This window comes from Meles meles, chromosome 5 (genome assembly GCF_922984935.1).
Source record: "Meles meles chromosome 5, mMelMel3.1 paternal haplotype, whole genome shotgun sequence".
Classification (NCBI taxonomy): Eukaryota; Metazoa; Chordata; class Mammalia; order Carnivora; family Mustelidae; genus Meles; species Meles meles.
In genome coordinates this window covers 127,120,046-127,135,401 of record NC_060070.1, presented here as the reverse complement: position 1 = coordinate 127,135,401, position 15,356 = coordinate 127,120,046, and the positions used below count along the sequence as shown (strand labels likewise).

Here is a 15,356-nt window from a genome sequence, read left to right as displayed (position 1 = left end):
AATCCCACTATGGTAAATAAGACACTGTGAACAACTGGATAGTGATGCTTGTCAGGGCTCTGCAGGCAGGGAAGACAAACCAAAATCCAGGATATGTATCTGGGTCTGAACAAATCGACTTGCCAAATGATCTCACTGGCCTCTGGAGCTGGAGGGAGTGGATGCACTATCTGGATCTGCCTTGTTGAAAGGTGACCGTGTAGCTCCATCCCTGCTACCGTGGCTATATCATTCATAGGCCCACTGTATAAACTCTGGGGAGGCCCAGCACAGAGGGTGGTAAAATCACCCTGGGTAGTCTGATCCCCTCTGCTGTGGATGCTCTCTGGTGGGCATTCATATGAGACATACAAATCAGCCAAAGATGAAGTTTGTGTGAGGTGCATGTCTGAGTTCTTAAGAGAGATGGCAAAAATCTTTGCCATGGTTGTGCCTCTGCTTTATAGCTACCCCCTTTTCCATTTAGCTGTAACTGGTCACTCGAATAGCTCTCATACTTTTGAGAATTTCTAGACCAAAAGCAGACTGCATACTCTTAAATCATGTATAGTCCCAATGGCAGGCCAGCTCTTCCAAGAACTTTGTCTCTATCCTGCATGCCTCGAGTCAGCAGAGAGACTGCCTGCTTAGAGCCACTTAGAGAATCCCTTCTAAGCCTTGAAGAGGTGTCTGATCTCAATTGTTTGCGGCTCTTTATATAATGTGCAGTGACTTTAGTGTGACTACATATTGTCTAAATGGACCTTTTGGCAGGGGCACTCTTACGTCTTAGGTCAGGATTAAAAAAAAAAAAACCAACCAAAAAACAAACAAAAAACCAGAGTTCTCTCATGCAGAGTGGGGCATATGATCAGTTACCTGATACCTTTTATAGTCTAAGTTGTCAATTCCAAGACAACCAGAACAATCCCTCTAAATACCCTATCACAAGAGTTTGAACTCCATGGTCCTCCATAATAACATTTCTTTGCAGAAACTTTCAACTCCTTTGTTGGCTCCTCCTTCTACCTTGTAAAACTGAATCCTCAATTTTACAACTAATTTTCAACTAATTCTCTACCTACAGCAGAGCAGCCAAAACATACCCAAGTACGCGGACTGCTTTCGTTTTAAATTTAGGACTATATATCCCAAGAGGGTTTCCCTGCCTGGAAATCTTGCCATATTTTCTTAGTAATTTGCTTCACAACATCCAAGACAAAGATTTCACCATTTCTCTACAAAACTCCCATGTCTCCCATCCTCCATCTTCACTGATGATCTTAATGCATCTTTTGCTAAAAAAGCAGAAGGAACCAGAAGAGAATTTTCTCTTTCCTGTCACCACTTACCCTCCATCTCCACCATTGCCTCTTCAGGGCAGACTACAGTCATTTCTTGCCTAGACTACTGCATTCTCTCCCTTAGTGACATTTTTCCTCTTACCATGCAACAGTTTATCCTCAGCCCAGCGAGATCCTTTGTGTATCTAATGCCCTGCACAGCGTCTAGCCGAGGGTGGTGGTCCCTAAATTTAACTTAGGTCATACCACACCAGAGGTACTATGACTTTTGTGCGTCACCTGGACTCCCAGGGCCTAGGTAGGAGCTACCTGACCCGGTGCAGATCCCACCAGAAACCGACCGAGTGTCATTCTACATCCTCCTCGAAGTGATCCGAGGGCACCGCACGGCCGCTGCACGCTGCGATCCGCTCCGGGTCGCTTCCTCCTCGCCCTTAGCCCCTTAACCCCTCCACCTAAGCCCCCCCCCACCCCAACCGTCCAGCTAGCCCCAACTGCCACCCATCCCCCCCGCAACCCCATACACCAGCCCCAGCCTCCGTTCCAGCCCAACGGGAAGCCAGCCCCGCCCCTGCCAGAGTAGCTTGGCCCATCGAGGACTCGGTGCTCGACTATTCGGCGGATCGACGCTCTCGGCGCTCTCAGCGGGCGGAAGTGAAGGCGCCGGCGGTTGGGGCAGCTGTTACCCCGGAGCTTTTCTCGAGAGCCGCTGGGAGCTTTGTCGTTGCGGGCCGTAGGGGGCGGCAGGCAGGCCTGAGGTATGTTTTGGAGCCTGGAGGTCCTGGCTGAGGGCCAGACTGGGTAGGCACGGACCGGCAGGGCGGCGGGCGCCGGCTGGCCTCGCTCCCGGAGAGGCGGGTGGAAGTGGTCCGCCAGCGCCGGTGTCAGCCTCCCGCATCGCTCTCCAGTCCTTGTGAGGAGGAAGGCGCGGGGCGGTTCCTGTCACCAACTGCGCGCGGTCCCTGGACACCTGCTAGAGGCCCAGAGCCCCCCATCCCGAGGCCGGGCGTGGGCCTCCAGAGCACTGACCCTCGACGAGTTTGTTGTAGTCGGCCTCGCACGTCCCCTGGCGCCCCTGCGTAGTTGTCACTGCGCCAGGTGTAAGAATTTATTCGCAAAGAGTGAATGTGAGGCATATTTTGCTTAGTTTTGCATCAGAGTTACACTGAGTATTGCCTATGCGCCTTTATTCGACTTTTCTAAGCGTTTACATTTACTGACTGATTTACTCCATACAAGTGGTAGATGCTCTGTGTTACCCCATTTTACAGATGGGGAAACGGAAGCCCAGAGTGCTTCTGCAACTAGCCTGTAGTTAGTTTTTTAACTTCCTTTGAGACTATGCACTGAAGCGCTACAGCCTGCACTATCCAAACACGGTATCGTCTCTCTTTTAAGCCTGGTGATGCTTAACTTGGTTATCACAGGATTTTGTAGAGACTTCCTAAATATCCAAGAAACAGTTCTTGAAAAGCTTGTCTTTAAATGGAAATAAGTTATTCTTAATTGGTAAAGGTCAGTCATAATAGTAAGTATGAGGACATTTCTTTTTTTAATGAATCTGAGTAAACTGACAAGAACTTTGAAAAATACTCAAGAATCAGCCACACCTTAATTAAATCATTTGGATGCACTATATTGAAAAGTTAGTTCTAACCAAGGTTATGTGGCTTAGTCTCCTGATACATAATAATATTTTATTTATAAAAATCAGTATATTCTGGCCAGGCTTTGTGTAACCGACTCTACTAACAAAGAAACTGAAAATCAAAAGTTTCCTGAAGATCATCTGTCTGTTAAAAGTTGTTGACTCAAAGTACACTAGATAAACTCAAAGGTGACTAATAGAAAGAGGGTGAAGATATTCTCTTCTGTTTATGTAGGAACTTAATTTAAGCAGAGAAGCAAAGGATCCCCCACTGTAATTTGGAGTAACTCTTGGAATTTTCAGAAATTTATTTTTTTACGTCAACCATTTAATTTTCTGTACTGAATGTAATTTTGAACTATCTCCTTTTGAAAAGATGATTATTGACCTGATTAATTAAATTTTCATTCATTCCTCTAATATTTGAGAGCCTGTTATGTATGAATCTTATGGGAAATGAAATTGGTACTCAAAAAATTTTGCAAAGGCAGTCTTCTAATAAAGTGCTTTGGATAATTTCTAGTGGTAGGGAGTGGCAGGATTAGGCCATCATATAAGAAATGCTAGTTATATAGTTAGTCTTTTAATTACTTTTTCACCTATTCTCCAATTTATTTATTTTTAATGTAGCCAGGATCTTAGTATAGCACCTACCACATTTCAGGAGCATTAATGTTAGTTGAATGGATAAGTTTTAGGTCGATGTTGAGTAGGCAGGATTTTGAAATTGACTGGCATGGGAACTAACACTGATTACTCTGCTAAGCAGTATGCTAGAATGTTTGTTCTCAGATGGTGAAGAATATGTTCATGGATCTCCTGGAGTGCCTGGTGAAATTGCATGGTAGTAAGTAGTGTTGTACTATCACGTGGTTCAGTGTATGTTTATGTTAATTTAAAATAATTATTCTTGATACACAAAAACTTAAAGTAATTGTAAAGAAATATGACTCTTGAAGCTGTGGATACACTCAGAGTCATCTTTGGCTCTCACTTTGAAAATTAGGGAGTCAAAAGGTTTTTTGGCTTAGGAGTCCAAGCAACCATTTATTGGTTTGTGAGCTACCACCTAGCTGCTTCATAGCATGTACTTAGCCTCTTTGGTTTTCAGTTTCCTTTTTCCTATAGTCAGGGAATATATGAATTTAGATTATTTTTAAGAGCTCTTCCTGGTTTGAAATTTTCCATCTCAGTGACTCATATAACCAGTTAGCACTATCCTATTCCTGTGTTATCTTGGGGGCTGTAAGTATCATGGGTGTTTACATAGTATGTCAAAAGGCCAAGTTCTGGCTGGACAGGAGTTAGTCTTGGTCATTTGTGTATCTCCCAATTTTAGCACATGCCTGACACACACATTAGAAATAAAACAATAGGCTAGATTCAGAAGGGGCATTTTTACTCTCTCAATTAAAGAATAGCTAAGAACAAAACTATAATATTGAGTGTAAGTACAGCAGGAATTCAGAGAGGGGAAGGATCTGTTGGGGTTAGACAGAGGTCAGACCTTGTTGGGGGAGGATGTGGCCCTTCATAGAGAAGGCATAGGAATATCTGGGTAGTACACCAAAAACAAAGGCCCGTAGGCTGGTAATAAGTGCATTTTGGCTTATGGAGTGCCGTGAAGGAAAGGCAGAGGAGTTTGGGAGTGATCTGTCATGCATTTTTTCCCTCAAGAAAATTGTATTAGACTTGCTCAAAAGCTTTGTGATCATTCTTTAACTTAATACTGTTGGTAGTAGTTAAGACTGGTGCATCCCAGTCTTAATTTCTGGTTTTGATTTTAATTATTCCCTCTACCTACTGTTTCCTTCTTAAAATAAGTCTTGGTACCAGTAGTGGAAAGAACAGTGGACACTGGGATTTGGAAAAGATGGGATTTAGTTAATTAGAATGTAAGCTGCCTAAGGTGGATGCAAATAGGCACCTAGAGTGGTGTCTGGCACAGAGTTAGCATTTAGTAATCATGGTGCAACGAGGAGTGAATTCTCCTTTTGCTACTTGCTGGCTGTGCTGCTCTTGGCAAGGTTGGCTCATAGTTTCATCTGTAAGATTTGATGATTTTTTAAGACCTTTTCCATTTAAAAGTTATGTGATATTGGAGGGTATAATATTTTAACTTTCATTCATTGTAATTTTACTGAAAGACAAAACAAGACTAAAGCCAGGAATATTTGGTTTTAGTTTAATTTTAATGAAAGCTCCATGTGATTGACGTGATGTGTGTCTGGATAAATGAGGGTCTCAGCAGGAATCGGAATTCATGCCAGATGGTTCAAATAAGGAGGTTTTAATAAAGGGACTACTTGCAGAGGTGTGGGCAGGGTTCAGGAACAAATAAGGGGTAGTGAGGCCCAAAGAGAAACTGACAAGTAAAAGGAAAAAAAGGACAAACTACAGCCCGCTGAGAGCTGGAGCCGCAGCAAAGAGGTAGGGCTATTGCCAGAGATGTGCTTGGGAGTAGAGGAGCAGAACTGAAGTAGGTCCACTTCTGAAATCCAAAACTCAAATCTCCCACTCTTTGCTTAGTGTCTTTCTAATTCTTCTTCAGTTACCTCCATTACACCTGCTCTTTCACCTCATCTTTGGTCACTCGTATCAGAACGCTCAGTTGTATCATTATCCTTCTGTAGCATTTGGTAGCAAATTCTCAGCCCTCAACCATTTCAACCTTTTACCTTCTCTAATGCTTGAACTGAGCTGCTGAAACCAGCAGGGGGAAAATCTAGCATCTAGATTTGTACTCCTGTAGATCCATGGTCACCATTCCCAACTGCCCATCAAGGAATTTTTTTAGAGTTTTCCATGTCAGTTCATGGTTCTGTTCTGTGCAGAATCTGTTTTAAGCATTTTCAATTCTTCTCATATCTGTCATCGTTTCACATGTCTATACTCTTAGCAGATAATCTACCCATCTGATTCACAGCGAATAGAACTATCAGTGGAGGAAAAAAAAAGAACTATCAGTGGAGAATCCCATGCTCTTTCTTCCAAAAAAAACCTTCCCTTTTTCTCCACTTTTACTGAAAGAGATTGCATTTACTCTAAGACAGATTTCTGTACCCCATCCATTCTTGCCTTTGGGAGTACTTGCCAAAGGTTCATTCTTGTCAGTGTTTAAACATGCTTAAAGATAGACAACAATAAAGCAAAACAGAAAAATACTAACAGTAAAAAAGTAGCATCCTCCTTTGATTTCACATTCCTCTGTTAAAATTTCTTTTTCTTCCTAGGCTGATTTCTTAAATAGTTATTTATACTCAATTTGTCACTTATCCCACTGGTTTCAGTACCCATCACTCTATTGAAGGTCAAGGTCATCCATGACCTACTTGTCACAAAATCTTGTTCTTGTCATTTCCCCAGAAAAGTGCCTGGGACATAGCAAGTCCTTAATAAATATTTGTTTTGACTGAACAATCTATTCCAAATTCTAGTTTATCTTTCTAACGAGGAATCCAGCACTACCACCATTTGAGGTGCTGAGTGACCAATCTCTGTATCAAACCTTCTTGATGGACTAAACAAAGGTAGAAATCAGTTTTATTTGATAATGACTTTGCCAGTATTGTCCATGTAATCTTTCTGAAAAAACAAATACCAGGACACTTTTTTCCCTGAAAAAATCGTGTTTTATAAAATACCAAGAAATAATGTTTTGTTCATCCAGTGTAGACCTAATAAAGAGAAAATGGTAAGGGACATGGTACAATTGGCAATAGATTGATGACTGAATAATGCTATGCTTTCTTTCTTTCTTTTTTTTTTTACATGAACTACTGTTCCTTCTTCCATTAAATAGTGAATCTTCTTTGAAATTTTCGTTTTTGTTTGTATTTTTGGAGGGTGGTAGAAGAGGGGGTGGATTTGCACTGGCCTATTTCATTTTCACTATGTCATCACTGGTATCAGTGAATCAGCCACCTTTAGATCTAATTAGTAAAGTTTTGGCTTGAATTGTAGTGAAGGTCATTGTCCTCTTTGAAGACTTATACTGCTAAGGCAGGAGATTTTATAGTTTCTGGGAAATAAAGAAGGAGACTTTTAATTAACTCTTCTAATTAAGATGAAATGCTGTGCTTGTTTTAGGAGATCAGCTGGGTACTCAGTATTTATGTAACAGGTGAGTTATGTGGAGCTCTAGCGAGCCAAATCATCAGGCTTTTCCCCTATATACTGTCTTGCTTCTAGTATTCTTCCCTAGTCATTTCATGTACATCCCCTTCCCTTTAATCCCAAACATTGTAGCAGGAGTGAAGTTATTTTTCATATATATATATATTATTAAATTAAATATATATAAATTATTCTTTATTCCCAAATGAATTAAAGCACAAAAACTTACATCTTCATTTAAAAATATAGTATATTTAAATTATATTTTGTTTATAGGAGTGATGAAGGAAAGAAGTCTAAAGAGAGAGCTGGGAAAGTAGGGATGCTTTATCTATTCGTTCAGTCCTTCTTTTCTGCAGATGTCCCTTCTGAGACCAGGTTTCTTAGCACAGTTTATACCCTACACATCCTTTCAGATTTGTGCATGATTATATTTTTGTTGACCATGGTTTTGAGATGGAGAGAGATGATTAATTTAGAAAGCTAGATGGAAGACTTCATGACCCTGTCTCTGAGACTTGTCCCACCCTGTGCCCTTAGATGGTTAAATGTGTGGCTGTGCTGAGATAACTTGACCTTGACCCTGCACAGGAAAAGTAGAGTCTGAGTTTACAGAAAACTGAAGGAAATAAATTACCATTCTTAAAACCCTTTCCAGTATTTGTAGGAGATCCCTCTGGGGTTAGCCTAGCCCAGCCCCAAGAGGCACGTCTATTCTAGGATAGGTTGAACCTGACTCAAGGAGGATATGGTGAATTCTACTTTTGCTTCTGTTGCCAGGTGGCCTGAGAGTCTAGTTGAGTGTAATTTTATTGTTGAAATTCTGTATGCATCTCTGCAATGAGATTTTTCTGGGGTCCTTTGGAACCATGATGGCTCTGGACAGGATAGATGTATCAAATGTTAATGTGTGCAGAATGGGCTCAAACGTAGGTGGGGTTGAGTTGGGATCTTGAGATTCTGTGTTTCTGATTTGTTCCCTGGTGATGCTAACTTGAATAGCATGGAGAGGGGTGGAGTTCGGGAGTTTTTTGTTTTTTATTTTTTGTTTTTTAATTGTTGCTATTATTTTTTTGTGGGAAATCTTTCACTTTTCTGTGGCCTGATCTAAGAAAATAGTGCTTTAACATCAGGCTTTCCTTGGCTTGTTTGGTGAAGGTTCTCCAAGTCTTCAGTCAGTCAGAATTTATGTTATTCCAACTCCTGTCTTATTCCTTTAGCTGAGCTGAGTGAGCCAAGCCTCTGGGGACCTGACTGGGTAAGACACCTGATTACTTGTTTTCTTTGTTATGAATTAAAATCAACAAAATTCTTCCTTAATAAGTAGTAAAAAAAAAAAAAATTGGTTAATCACCCGAAAGCTCTTTTTGTGTTTCCATTTTTGTTTTTTGTTTTCCCCTAATATCACTGCTAGTAGTTACTTTTTAAATTTAGTCTGAAGTTTTGTAAAAAATAACCTTCCATCTTTTATTCTGCCAGTAAGTGTTTTGGAAAAATAAAGGTTGCATCACAATGAAATATGGGAAAATTATAAAATTAAAATTTTCTGATCTCTGTTACAGAAACACTTTAAATTCATTTCATTAAAAAAGGCAGATGGGTTAAAACTAATATAATCTAAAAGAAAATGCATTTATTTAACTATATATTATAAGTTATAAGAAAATGTGGTCTTTCCTCTTTATTTTAGTGAAATGCTTTATAATGGTAATTTTCTCTTTTGACCTGTGATGGATAGGAGGTTAATTGATGTTAAATGCATCCTTTGTTAATCCTTCATCAGCTACTAAATTGATATGGGGGAATACAGGTCAGGGATACATAAGGCCACAGCCAGCTTGTTTTCTTAGGGAGGTTTTTCCCTTTCTCCAAACCACGTATCACGCAGTCCAGCTGTATATAGAGGAGATTCTCCACTCTCCCCTCCCCCTCTTTCCTTCTCTCTTTTCAGACCCCCATCAATTTCTCCCCCTCCTTTTCCTCTCTGTGCTGCAGAGTGACAGCTTGTAGATGTTGCGTGCGAGGAGTTCAGCTGGCGCTGTGTGGTCCGAGTGTGTGGTCTCCACTCAGTCGAGAGGCTGCTAACAGGGTGGATGAGAGAGCGCAAGACTGTTTACTTTAATTTATTTCGGATGCCGGAATTGTGCCCAGAGTTTCTCCTAAGCTTGATTCCATAGCTAGCAGCTTCAATCCCTCACAGCTGTGGTGCAGTCTCAACGCTGCGCCTGTCCTCTCCCAACAGGCACTTTCCATAGCATCTGCCTATTTAATCCCTTGTGGCTCAGAAATGTTAATAGCACTGCTGAGTGCTGTGATTATTTTGCTTTCACTATGTCAAGATATATGGCCTTGTAGAAGTTTCTTTTGAGGACAAGCTAGAGAAGTAAAGCAGAAATTTTAAGATAAGTGACAAAGTTGATGTAATTTTAGAAATTGGGAAAGCTGTTATACAAAATTTGGGTCAAATTAATCCAACTTTGCTCATGTAAAAAATCTGGGAGTTTTATGACAGCCTGTCATGTTTAACCATTTTAATAAAATTAGCCAATTTAAGCTGACGGTTGATTCCTTGACCCTTTTTGAAAATCTGCATTGATTTTGGCATGCCTGTTTACTATAGGTATTATATTTGTCAGCAATGATATTGGTTTATTTCATAATAAATATTTGACAGGTGGAGACAAGTCAAACTTTTTATGCAATAGTATAAATTTAGGACAATATTTTTTCCTAATTCTTTCATTTAGACAAATTTGCAGTAGTGTCTTGATTTTATTCCTCTCTTACTTCTGAACGTTATTATTGAGGTGGTCAAGTTTTTGTCATTTAAGTAAACACTAGACTTAATATCACTTGGGATTTTGCATTGTTAGCGTCTTTATTTTCCCATCTTCCCCACAGTCCTGCTGAAATGGAGCTGGTGTTATTGATGTGTTGTCCAGGGCTAGAAAGTCTAGGCCACCGATGTTTTCCAGAGGGATTAATATATGTAGCTTATTGTTGTTCAACAACTTTTGTTATTTTTAACCCTGAGTTTCAGTAAATGAACTCAGTTTCCATCACTGGGAGGGTAAAGTCTTCCCTTTCCCTGGCACCTTTTCAATTGTGACTAAGGCCAAGGTCTTCTTTGGTCTCCTTTGATCTTGTATGGGAAAACTTTAGGAAATTAGGTAGTGTCAAATGCTCTTTTTTTTCTTTTTTCTTTTTTTTCTAATGCTGTCACCCTGTATTTCCTCTTGTGTCCACTTTTTGGGGTTCTATTGTATGTTTGCGGTGAAAATGATAATCTAATGCTCCTAAGAATTCTGAAGAAAAATTACTGTATTTATAAAGTTGTGCAACCATCAACTACTGTCTAATCCTGAAACATTTTCCTCCAAAAGGAAGCCCACTATCAGTCCTTTTCCATTACCCCTCCTGTAGCTACCACTAATTTACTTTGTCTTTATGAGTTTACTTATTCTGAATTTTCATATAAATATAATCATATTATGTAACTTTTTAATGATTATGACAAAATACGTGTATAGTGTCAGTCATTACCTTATGTCTTTTAACCTAACAAGAGAAAATTGTATATATACAGAGAGAAAACATTGGTAAGTGATGGGTCAAGTATTCACTACAAATAGAATTGAACTTATGTTTCAGAAACTCAGAAATATATAAAGGAGCTATGAAATGCTCTAGGCTTATATTTGGTAGAAATACCATGTGTGTGTATTGTCAGTCACCCAGCCCTTTGTTGCAACAGTCAGTCATGCAGGGATCGATTCCCAACCTGTCTTGAATTGACCAATGTCATTGCTAACTGGATTTTGAAATTTGATTTAGAACTCTAAAAGGATAAATCCAAAAAAAAAAAAAAAGAAAGAAAAAGAAAAAACGAAATAAAACTGTCCACCGTGAAAAATACAAAACTTACAAAAAAAACCAACAAAACCTGTCCACCATGAAAAATACAAAACTTAGAATAAATAAATAAATAAAATGATAAATCCTGATTGAACCAAACCCCACCATTCTTGTCTTTACTTTTATCAGGCTAAATCCTCCAAGAATGGACACTTAACAAGAAAAAGAGTAGGGTTTTGCTCTATATAACTGAAGTGGCAGTTGGCCTTAATAGCAGTTGATCTCTCTTTCAAGGGCAGAGAAACAGTGTTGAGCTACATTTCTTTGGCAGCATTTTAAAAATAGCATTTTAAAATGCATCTTCATTGAATACAAGTTCATCCTTTTTTTTTTTTTTAAAGATTTTATTTATTTATTTGACAGAGCATAAGCAGAGGGAGCAGAACACAGAGGGAGAAGAACACAGAGGGAGATGGGAAAGCAGTCTCCTCATAAGCAGGGAGCTCGATGTGGGGTTCAATCCCAGCGCTCTGGGTTCATGACCTGAGCTGAAGCCAGATGCTTAATTGACTGAGCCACCCAGATGCTCCCAGGTTCATCTTTAAATCTAAGGCAAAAATTACTCTTCGTTTGGATTTTTCATTATTTAGAACTGAAAAGTGGAATATTTTTATGTATTTTTAGTTCCGCTCTACGTTCTTATGTATGGATTTTGACAATTGAAAAATCAAACTTAAGTCAGTTTTTGCCTGGTTTTTGTAGAAATAAAAGATGGTTGAAAAATAAGTATTTTTTCTAATGCAAAGAATTATGAGAAGTCCAACTAATTTTGATTTAGACATTTAAAATATTTTTCAGAAAAGGACACATATTAGAGATTTTGTTCTACATATTAGAATTTCTGATTTTCAGGTAATTCTTTACGGAAGAGGTGATAGAATATCAAGTCAAACTTTTTACCTCTTGGACCTTATAGTTAGAGGTTGTGTTTGAACTTGACCCAGTGTCACCCAGAGGGGACCCATAGAAGACAAGTTGTTCTGCTCAGATCTTTGTGGTTAATTTGGATTCCTCTGATTTTTTTTTTCTTGTGCGTGTGTGTGTGTGGCATGAACAAATAACTTGTCTTTGTAGTTAGCATTTTCGTATAGAGTATTAAGAGGAGTTGATTGAGTAAACTTTTAGGATGTAGTTAGAAGACTCAGTTTCTATAGTAGTGTTTGGTGATTACTACTCTGGCACAGATTTATTGGTTTATATTTGATCTTAGCCTAAAGACTAACAAAAAACAGATTTACTGATTTAAAAAATAGTATATGGGACATGGTACAGATTGAAGGAATGGTGTTCATCTTGCAGTGGGACACATAAGCTGATACCCATCTCAAAGACTGCTTCTTAGTGGTTTCTTATCGCTGGAATTCCACATGACCTAAGGTTTGCTGCCATCCTTGAAGAGTGAAAAGAAAAGAGTTGCCAGTGAGCCCATGTGTTCCCAGGTCTGTTCAGCCCAGCCACTGTTTCACTGAGTGTCTGCTTTGTTCTGGCACTATGCTAGGTCCTAGGAGTAAAGAAAGAATGTGATGCAGTCCTAGCCAAGCCCGTTGAGGACAGTTCCTTATCAGGGACCTTGATACAGTAATTCTTTTTTCCTTTTTTGTTTTAAATTTAGGGAATATTATTTGTTATCCTTTTCCTAAGAAAATCAATATATAAGGTAAATGAGCAGGTCCAGAATTGCCGAGATGAAACATTATGTGGTCAGTATTCCTAAAGAAGTGGTATACTGCCTTGTATCCCCATCCATAAGGGCTGCTCCATACTGTGTTCTGGAATTGGCCTTTCTGTGTCAAATTACTTACTGCATTTCTAACGAGATTGGGCACATTCAGGGTGGTATGCCCGTACTGCATTTCTAAAAAAAACTTGTATTCTTGCTCAGTGCCACAGGAAAAGCAATATAAAGTGTAGAAAATGTGTGATTTTCCTGATCTTCTACCCTCTCCAGTTTCATTGTCCCAATAATGCTAACCTCTGGTGTCTGTTCATCTCAGACTTTCTCCATATTCATACAAGCATATATACTTGTACAAAGGTAGCCTTTGTCTTTCTTCTTCTTCTTCCTCTTCTTTTTTTTTTTTTTCCTAACAGCGTTGGTTAGATCAAGATTCTAATACATAAACAATTTTTTTTAAGGGAGGAGCTAAGGGAGAGAGAATCTTAAGCAGGCTCTATGCTATGGGTAGACACAGGGCTTGATTCCATGACCCTGTGATCACAACCTGAGCTGAGGTTAAGAGTCAGAAGCCTAATTGTCTGAGTCACCCAAGTGCTCCTCAACTAACAATTTTTGAGACAACATAGAAAAAATGAGTTTGGGTGGGTTAGGAAGTCCATTGTAGAGATACAAACTAGAATATTTATGGATCATATGATACATTTGGGGTTTGCTTTAAAATACTGGCTCAGAAACAATTTAAGTGTGTTGGGAGCATGGAGATTCATTTTGCTAATCTCTTTTTTTATGTATGTTTAGAATTTTCATAATAATTAAAAAAAATCACATGGAGAATTAGATTAGCATAGAGCTAAGACCTGGTTTTGAAGCTCGACTTTACCACTTATAGCTGTGACTTTGGCAAACTGTTTAATCTCTGATGATGCTACCACTATTAATAAAACCATTTAGCATTTTAGAATACTTAGTTCCAGGGGCGCCTGGGTGGTTCAGTGGTTGGGCATCTGCCTTCCGCTCAGGTCATGATCTCAGGGTCCTGGGATCGAGCCCCGCGTCGGGCTCTCTGCTCAGCAGGGAGCCTGCTCCCCCCCGCCCCGCCTGCTGCTCTGCCTACTTGTGATCTCTCTCTCTGTCAAATAAATAAATAAATAAAATCTTAAAAAAAAATACTAGAATACTTATTTCCAAAAATTTTTCTGTATATTTTAAAATCATAATATATATAAAAATTATATAATAATACATACTTATAAATGTGTAATATATATTTTTGTTTGCAGAAGCTGAAAATGTTCTTATAAATATCCAGATGAGGGGCGCCTGGGTGGCTTAGTGGGTTGGGCTGCTGCCTTCGGCTCGGGTCATGGCCTCAGGGTCCTGGGATCGAGTCCCGCGTCGGGCTCTCTGCTCGGCGGCGATCCTGCTTCCCTCTCTCTCTGCCTGCCTCTCTGTCTACTTGTGGTCTCTCTCTGTCAAATAAATAAATTAAAAAAAAATCTTTATAAATATCCAGATGAGAGTGTGGATTTCCACCGGATACATTACATGAAACAAGAGTCTATCACTTCTTGCCGTATTTGGGGGGGGCTTTTCTCAGCCTTGTTTGTATTTTCAATGAAGCTGATAATTTTTGAGCAATAGCCAGTCGAGGTAGTTGACCTAGTTTCCCTAAATCTTGACCTGTATGTTGTGCTTAGCCTTAGGAGAGGGAATGATGGTAGTGTTTAATCTGACATTGTTCTGGAGGATGGCCGCCACCAAATATGGGCCCAGATCATAGATAGGCCTCCAGGTTTTGAATCACAGCTGCCTTTTTAATAGAAGCTCTCTGTGCAAGAGGGATGTTCTCTTTTTTCACAATAGGCTCTTGTCCAGGAAAGATTACTTGATAAGCACGTTGAAATTTTTCCAAGCATCTGGTCAGGAGACCATCCCAAGGAAGGTTCATAATATATTATATACACATACATACACAAAATGATTTTAAAATGTACAGGAAAAGTTCCCAGAAGTAAGTATTCTAAAATGCTAAATGGTTCCCTAAATAAAAATAGATTTATATATTTACATATATATTTGCATATGTCTCTTTTTAAAAACTATTTATTATAAGTATTCTTTTGCTCTGGCATACTTTTCATATTTCACTTGCTGCATTAATATTTCCTTGGATGGACCTTCACATTTTAGTTACATCATTTTCTAGTTGTTCGGGATGTTCCTATATTTTTTCCTATGTGGTAATAAATCATTGCAGTTATGGAAATCTTCATGCCTAATAATCCCCATGGTTTGGATTATTTTATTTATTGGCCACATTTGAAGACTGTGTTTTAAGTTTCGACAAAATATTAGCAAAGCACATTCAACAATATGTTAAAAGGATCATTAACCTGACCAAGTGGTATTTATTCCAGGATGTAAGGATAGCTCAGTATTCCCAAATTAGTCAGTGTGTTACCCCACATTAACAAAATGAAGGATTAAAAAACATATATTTATCTAAATAGATGCAGAAAAAGTATTTGACAAAATTCAACATCTGTTCATGATAAAAACTCTCAGCAAAGTGGGATTAGAGGGAATATACTTGAGTATAATAAAGCCCTTATATGACAGTCCCATAACTCAAATTGTACTCAATGGTGAAAAATTGAGAGCTTTCCCCCTAAGATCAGGGATGAGATAGGGATGTCCACCTCACCACTTCTAGTCA

General features: G+C 39.1%; 1 protein-coding gene across 4 annotated transcripts in view; it reads left to right on the top strand.

The window, feature by feature from the left end:
- The first annotated feature begins 1,916 nt into the window (after window positions 1–1,916).
- The window catches only part of EXOC2 (exocyst complex component 2), a 297,739-nt gene continuing 284,299 nt past the window's right edge, over window positions 1,917–15,356 (top strand). For 2 of the 4 annotated variants that reach the window (XM_046004926.1, XM_046004919.1), the window contains exon 1: window positions 1,953–2,041. The gene's annotated coding sequence lies outside the window, so the exon portion shown is untranslated. Of the gene's footprint in view, window positions 2,042–15,356 lie in introns of all 4 variants that reach the window. The other 2 variants (XM_046004920.1, XM_046004921.1) reach the window with 2 other exon arrangements.